General features: G+C 44.4%; 1 pseudogene; it reads right to left on the reverse strand.

The window, feature by feature from the left end:
- Positions 1–6,214: 6,214 nt before the first annotated feature.
- Positions 6,215–7,259, reverse strand: LOC103600131 (annotated as a pseudogene).
- Positions 7,260–8,112: the final 853 nt, after the last annotated feature.

An 8,112-nucleotide genomic window follows, 5' to 3' on the forward strand; every position in this document is an offset into this window, starting at 1 on the left:
ATAACAGTTTGCTTTCAAATGAGGAAATGGCTGTCTTTCCTTCATATGCAGCCAAGGTCACACTGTTGTAACCTAAGTCAGATTAATACTCTCACCTGCTCAGATCCCTCCAATGCCTTCCCATCCAAAGTCATTTCTGAGTCTCAAAGACCTTCCATGACTGGGCCACTGTTATCCCTCACCTCCGTGCTTTCCTTGTGGCTTCTGCTCCAGCCACACTGGCCTTCTCCCTGTTCCTTGAACACACCAGGCACACTCTTACCTCAAGGCCTCCCCCATGCTGTCCCTCCCCTGTACTCTCTTCCCCCAGATATTTATTTCATTTCACTGCTCAAAAGACCATCCAATCCAAAATATGAGCATCCTGTTCACAATACCTCACTGTCTATCCCTCTAAACCTCCTTATTTTCATGTTCTCATTATATACTTATTTATCTCTATCATATATCTCCCCTAAAATGTGAATTCCCTGAGAGCAAGGATTTTTTTGGTGGATTGTTCTATTCTCAGTGCCTGGCACATTGTAGATGCTCAATGAATGTTTGTATAAAGAATGAGGTTGGGATAGGCCATGGAATTTGCTTAATGTTAATTTAAGCAAATTAATTTAAGTTAATTAATTTAATGTTAAGTTAATGTTAATTTAAGTCATTTAGCAGCACAGCCAGGAGGTGAACCCTCATCTCCTCCTCCTGACCTAGAACTTTTCTACTATCTCATGCTCAAGCTGGTTATCTAGAAATGATCTCAAAGTGAAATCAGATTGGACAATGTCACCTGAGCAAGCTGGGCACTTTCTGAGCAGGATTAGTTTTTAGGATTCTTCAATCTATCTAGAAGCCCAAATGCCCCAATACTCTGGGATATAAATATTTATAACAGTTGTAAGTTCCAATAGGTGCTGAGAGTTTCAGTGTGTGGTGCCAACCTGTTGTTTTTCCTGACATTTCTTCTTTAGTCACCTTGGAAGGCTTGGCTGGAAGACAATGTCTATAGAGTTTAGGGCCTTTGTCCTATAGCTTATCCTACCTGTTAAAGCTGAAGTTAGTTTTGGAAGAATGAATCTTGCCAACTGAACCCAGCATCATTAGATCAATGTGTTGGAATATGGCTGACAGTCATTTGGGCAAAAATAAGCATTCTAAGTAGTTCAGTCCTCTTATGGCCATTTTTTGAGCCACACCATCTAGTTCCTTTTCTTAGCAATGCTTCATTTTCCCTTTGAAGGTTGAATATTATAAAGGATGTCCAAGAATTTCAGCAGAGCTAGTACTTTTTAAAATAGAATGGTGCAAGGAAATAATTCAGAGTTAGAGACAAGAATTGGGTTTGTGTCTTGGTTGGTTTGTGTATCAACTCTGTGACCTTCTTTGTACTCTGAGTCCTCATTTGAACAGTTAGGGTTGTACTATCCACCTGAGAGCACCATTGTGTGGTTCAGATGAGTTAGTGTAGAATAAAATGCTTTGTAAGTGCTGCAGTACTGGGTACTCCAGTGCCCAGCATGATGCTACTACAAAGAATATATACATATATATATATATACACACATATATATATATATATATATATATATATATATAAATATTGAGAACCAAATTCCACCTTTTTTTGGCTACACTCAGGGTGGGTGCTATCTACAAAACACAGCCCCCTGGGGAATATCAAGAAAGGGATTAAGAGCCCAAATGGAAAATCTGCAGGTATCAAGCGTCAAGTGTGAAATGAGCACTGTGCCAGTGACTAGGGTGGAAATGTGATCAGTGAACACACTGGGATATTTGTGATGGCTGAATCATAGGGCTGGGACTTGTGAGAGTCAGAGGGGCCAGACAAATGGCTGTGATTAAACTGAGATGAAGCAGAGTGGAAGGATGGAAGGACAGGTAGGGTGGGAGCTATTTCCTATCTTCCTCCCTTCTTTCATTTAGTAAATATTGAGTGCTTACCAGCCAGGCGTTAGGCATAGTCTCCTCACCATCATTTCCAGGAAACTGTCTCCAGATAACTGATGAATGCTCAAGTCCTTCTAAGTGGGTTGGTGTTGGTACACTCTTCTCCCTTCACCCCAGCATGGAGCAGTTGTTTAGTGAAATAAGGGGTTTAAGTCTCTGAAACACCTAGAAAAGCATATAATTTTCTACAGATGGAAGCTTGCCACAGTTTTCTAGGGAGCCAGAAGAATTCGGTTTTCTGAGGCTTCGTAGTATATGATGAATTTAGCAAAGACGAAATGGTAAAATCTGTCCAAATAAAACATTTATTCTTACCATTTTATTGTCAATCTATCCAACATCTATTTTATGTTTTCTATCAGTTGCCTGCTTCTGTGTTGTCTGTTTTCACCAATAAGCCACTGGGGGATGGGCATCTGTCTTTATAGCCCATCGAGCACCAGGTCATTATGAGAAAAACCACATAAGAAATATTGTCTAATGGCAATTCGTTTTCTCTGATGTGTTAACCATAAAATAACCTTTGAATGTTCAAAGTTTTCAATCACTCATTAGATATTTATCTGGCACCTATGGTGTTCTCTTTTATGGGTATGACTTCGTGTACTGTCTCAGTCCCTAACAGTAGCTTTTCATAATCCTGTGATGATGCAGATTCTGATGTTGAAACCCCTGCTAGTCTGGAACTTCAGAAGAGGTGGTGATCCACTGCCTGGAAAGAAACAGAGAGTAATAATAACAAAGGACAGACCCCATTTACATCGAATTGGAAGCAGGAAGATGAAAGAGAGGTGGTAAGTGTATCAGTCAGCTCTTGCTGCATAACAAATCAGATCAAAACTCAGTAGTTTCAAACAAAATCTTTTTTTCTTGCTCATTTGTCAGTGGTTGGCTTGAGGTCGGGTGATCTAGGCTGGACCCAGATAGGCTTGGCTTAAAGTGGTGAATGGGTTCAAATCTGTGCACGTTTCTCATTTTCCTTGGTCTAGAGAGCTATTGTGGGCAGATAATAGGTGCACAAGAGGGCAAGCCCAAACAAACAAGTCCATTTCTAGTCTTGGCTTGCATCACGCTAACATTTCATGGGATGAGGCAGATAACACTGCCACGCCCATCATCCATGTAGCAGGGGGAATGTATTCTGCCTCTGGTGGGAGGAATTGCAAAAGGTCATGGATACAGGGAAGGGTTGAGGTCTGACATTAGACCTTTTTGTATCTGGAGTATTCCTAAAATATGGGAATATCACCTTATTCTATCCTCTGATGTTCTAACTCATTAGAATCAGTTAATCCATGGATTAGGCTGTTCTAGCAGCAGTTGGAATTCTTCCCCAGTGAAGGCCCTTTTGGCCATTGGTTCATTGGTGAATGCCAAATAAGATGCATTCTTGGACAGAATCAAAGGGTCTTGGGTACAAGTCCCAGTGGCACCACTTACCATCTGTGCATCCTTGAGTGGTCATTTAACCTCTCTGAGACTCCATTTCCTTATCTGTAAAATGGGGTAATAATTCACACTTTATCTCATAGGGTTGTTATAAAGATCAAATGAGATTTTGAGTACAAAAATGAGTGGCACCACTTACCATCTGTGCATCCTTGAGTGGTCATTTAACCTCTCTGAGACTCCATTTCCTTATCTGTAAAATGGGGTAATAATTCAATTCACACTTTATCTCATAGGGTTGTTATAAAGATCAAATGAGATTTTGAGTACAAAAATGTTCTGTAAACTGGAAATAACTGCACATGTAAGTTGGTATTTTACTGGACAAAGAACTCAAAGCCTTCTAATGGGTACTGTTTGCACTAGAGATTTGTGGAAGTCCATCTTCTTATCCAGTGCCACAGATTTAATGACTTGCATTATTCTTATGTTTCTTAGGCCTGTTCCTGGGGCAGTCAGATTGAAGCATAAGTAGTTTGAATTGGGGATGGGATTTTCAAGGTGGAATTATCAGTAAAGGGCCATGTAAAGAGTGGTAAAGCCAAAGAAAAATTTAGTTCACTTTCTGTTCTTCTTAATCCTAATTCTGCCATCAGTGGCCTTTCCAGGGTCTTATAGTATGAAATTCTGAAGTCAACATCTTTTGTTGCAGTTTTCACTCATTTCTTCCTGATTATTTTCCAGGGGCTTCTCTGGAGGTTGGAGCATGCTGTGGAAGCTGATGCCAGCAAATATGGAATGATGCACAGCTTTCAGCAGCATCTTGTGGTTTCCGTTGCTTGCCTTTCATCTGTTATAAAATTCTCCATTTTCATGAATCCACCTAAAAATACATACTATTTAACAACCTTAGCAGTCTACATCTTACATATTCATATCTGGAATGCCATCTGTTCTATCTCTTGGTTCCTAGGTGTGTACCATCCAACCTCATCCAGGAGGTAGCCTGGGGAGTCCATATGGCTTCTGGCATTTTCCTGGCCATACCAGTACCTGAGCTCAGATCCAGCAAATGATCCAGGATTAGGGATGAGCATCAAACCAAATGCACTAAGGTTGGATCTGCAGTATAATCTGACTTTTCAGGCTGTTTCTGAAGGGAGAAAAAAAAGGCCATAGTATGTTTCTTGCAATGTTTCAGTGACAAAACTCATTATGTGGGAGGTTTTCTCCCCAATGCAACCGTTTAGGCAAGGCCACTAAATACAGTGGTATATTCTTAAGTTTTCTAATAAACATCCCACATCACCTCAAAGATAGGTTATAGGGTTGAAATGTGAGCTTAAAATAAAACAAACACACAAATCAAGCAAAAAACATTAAGCCAAAATTGAGGGTAGTAAGAAGGGAGCATGGAACCAAGATTTCTTAGTTCCAGTCCCAACTTTGTCCCTAACTAGCTATGAAGTCTTTAGCAAAGCAATTCACTGATCTGTTCTTCAGTTTCCTCATCTGTGATAGAAGTGATTGGAGCAGGTGTCCTACAGTCCTGTCCAATGTTATCATCTAAGTCTTTTGTGCCTTCTCTATCCTTACTGATAAAATGAGGACGTAGGACCATTTTATCTAAAAGATGCTGCTGTGGATTGATCGAATTGTGTCCCTCAAAGGTCATATATTAGAAGCTTAATTCCCACTGTAACTGTTGAGGGTGGAAAATCCTATTATGGGAATTGAAAGGTGGGGCCTTGAAGAGATGATTAGATTGTAGGACCAAGCCTAATGAATGGAGTAATAATGGTGGTCACGGGCATGGTTCTGAGGGCTTTAAAAGGAGAGCACATGGTGGGGCCGGCCTGGTGGCACACTGCTACAGTGCGCCGCTTGGGAGTGCGCTGGCGCTCCCGCCGAGGGTTCGGATCCCACATACAGACCGGCTGCTCACTGGCTGAGCAAGGTGTGGGGGCAACACCGAGGGTTGCAATCCCGTTGCCGGTCCTGGTCTGGTACGGGCGCGACACTGAGGGTTGCGATCCGTTGCTGGTCACGAAAAAAGACAAAAAAAAAAGGAAAAAAAAAAAAAAAAAAGGAGAGCACATGGGGCCGGCCCGGTGGCGCACTGGAGAGTGCACCGCTTGGGATCGTGGCAGCGCTCCCGCCGAGGGTTCGGATCCCATGTGGAGACCGGTTCCCGCTCACTGGCTGAGCGTGGTGCCGGCGCAACACCGAGGGTTGCGATCCCATTGCCGGTCAGTAAAAAAGACAAAAAGGAAAAAAAAAAAAGGAGAGCACATGAAAAGCTGTCCCTCTCTCTGCTCCACCGTTTTCTGCCATGTGAGACTCCTGGGTCACTGTTACCACCACCAAGACCCTCACCAGATGTGTTCCATGAACTCTGTACTTCCCAGGCTTCAAAATTGTAAGAAATATATTTCATTTTCTTTATACATTACCCAGTTCCAGGAATTTTGTTATAAGCAACAGAAATGGACTAATACAGGTGCTGACTCTGCTAACCCATGATTGTGCTTTTTTTTAACCAATACATTTTTTTTTAATTCTTAAATTCTTGACATTACAGAACTAAACTGAAATTTATTAACATTCCACTCTCACATTTCTTATCGACAAACAGAAATAAAATCCATGAGCCAAAAACCCCAAAACAAAACTAAAACCAGGGAAAAGCTTACGAAACTAAATATGGATTCCCAGCATTAACAGCTGAACAGAGAATGTGATTTTTAAATTCTTAGCGGATGATAAAGTTGTGTAGAAACTGAACACTTACAAATTATTTGAAACCTGGAATCACTGACTAGAAATCACACAGTTGGATCATGGGAAAACAGCAGAAAGGGATTCTGAGTTAACCTACACTGCTGTAGCTGCACCCCATGCCCTTCTCAGAGGAAAGCCTGGCATTGATTAGATACTGGGCCAGACTCATACTGGCAGCAGAACCAGTGATAGTAACCTGCCTACCAGAAGAGCCTTCCACTGAATCGGCAGTTTTGATCTGGGCCCCGGACATCTGGCGGATCTCATTAATGTTAGTGCCTTGGCGCCCGATTATGCGGCCAATTAAGTTATTTGGAATGTTGAGTCCATGGGTGGTTTGAGTAGATGCATCCGAACTTGCCCAATAGCCTTTCACCTCTGGGGAGCTGGAGTCAATTCCGGCGAATCTGGTCCCGCCGTGCATCATGGCAAAGTGAGACTGTGGTCTTGCCCCCTGATTCAGCTTGGCCAGATCGAGTGGAGAAATGGTGTGTGTCACGGGTGGCGTGGGGGTAGCCCGCAGCGTCGCTGCAGCGATCCTGGCCGCCCGTGCAGATGACTGGGGAGCTGGCCGGCATGGGCTGGTGCGGAACGGCCATGACTCTCCCTTGCAGAGACTGGGAGAGCGTCTCCAGCACGACCAGGCAGATCTGCTTGACACACTCGGTGACAGACTGCGGCACGCCAGCGATGGTGATGGCCTGCTCGGTGGAGTTGGGCAGCATGTCCCCCGCCACCTGGACCTGGGCCCCAGTGCTCTCGTGGATCTCTTGGATCTAACAACCGCCTTTCCCAATCAGGGAACCGCACTGGGTGGCCGGCACCGCCAGCCTCACGGTGACAGGCAGCCTGCTGGCCGCCGTGCTGCTGGTCATGGAGCTGTTGGTATCTTCCTCCAGCTTGACGATGATCATAGCGAAGGCCTTGAAGATGGCATTGGTGGGACCGGTCAGAGTGACGATTCTCTCCGGACAATTCCCCTCCGAGATGTTGATCTGCGCGCCACTCTCCTCGCGGATCCTCTTAACCGACTCCCCTTTCTTCCCAGTGACGCTTCCTACTGCCTTTCCGTGCATAAGGAGCCGAATAGTGACAGTCACGTTTAGTCCACTTTCAGTCACACCAGCATCCATGGCGAGCGCCGGGCGGCGTTCGGGGGAGTTGGGCTCGTTAAAGGGTCACGTCATTGGTGGCTGGCGGGGGAGGGGAGGGGTAGACCCCAAACGGCCCGGCACGAGGCGGGCGAGGGCCCAGGGCCGCGGGAGCGAGGGGGCACGGGCGTCGTGGCAGGGACGGGCGGTGGCGGCGGAGGCGACTTCGGCGGCAACCTCCTGATGGCACTTTTTGGTAGAAGTGCAATGGAGTTGACAGGAAAGAACACTTTGGCTTGCTGGGTTTTAAATTCATAGCTTCCCTATAGGCTAAGTCTATTTCAAGATGGTCCGTGTATACATCAGTCTATTTTGGGGTGGGAAGGTGAAAATCATGTAAGCCAAACAGCTGTTGGAATGCATTTTAAAAGTTATAAGTAGATGATACTTTTTAAAAATAAATTCCTGGTGAACCTAAGTACAAGTTATATAGTTAGAAGGTGATGCCAACAAACCAATAGGAAAGTGGGGAAGTAAGACAGAGAATGGGCGGCCACCAATGAAGGGCTGATAGTGCACTATCAAGCAAGTTAGGCTCAGTCCCACAGAGGAATCTGAGAGTCTGTATAGAACATGTACCTCAGTGTTATCCCCAGGAAACAAGGAAGCTAGGGTATTTATCCACCAACTCCTGCCAGTCATTGGTCAGAGCTGCTTAAGAGGGGTGTTTATTATCTAGCACTTCTGGACTGTCTTGAGCTAAAGTGGAGCCATTAGAGTAAGCTCTCAGGAGTAAGAATTCAGGGAGCAGAGCAAACAGTGATAAGATCTGAAGGGATACGGGCAGGGTTCCACTTGCACTTGCTACAAATAGACGCATCAACGAGACCACGTA

Source organism: Galeopterus variegatus, unplaced genomic scaffold (assembly GCF_000696425.1).
Source record: "Galeopterus variegatus unplaced genomic scaffold, G_variegatus-3.0.2 Scaffold3238, whole genome shotgun sequence".
Lineage (NCBI taxonomy): Eukaryota > Metazoa > Chordata > Mammalia > Dermoptera > Cynocephalidae > Galeopterus > Galeopterus variegatus.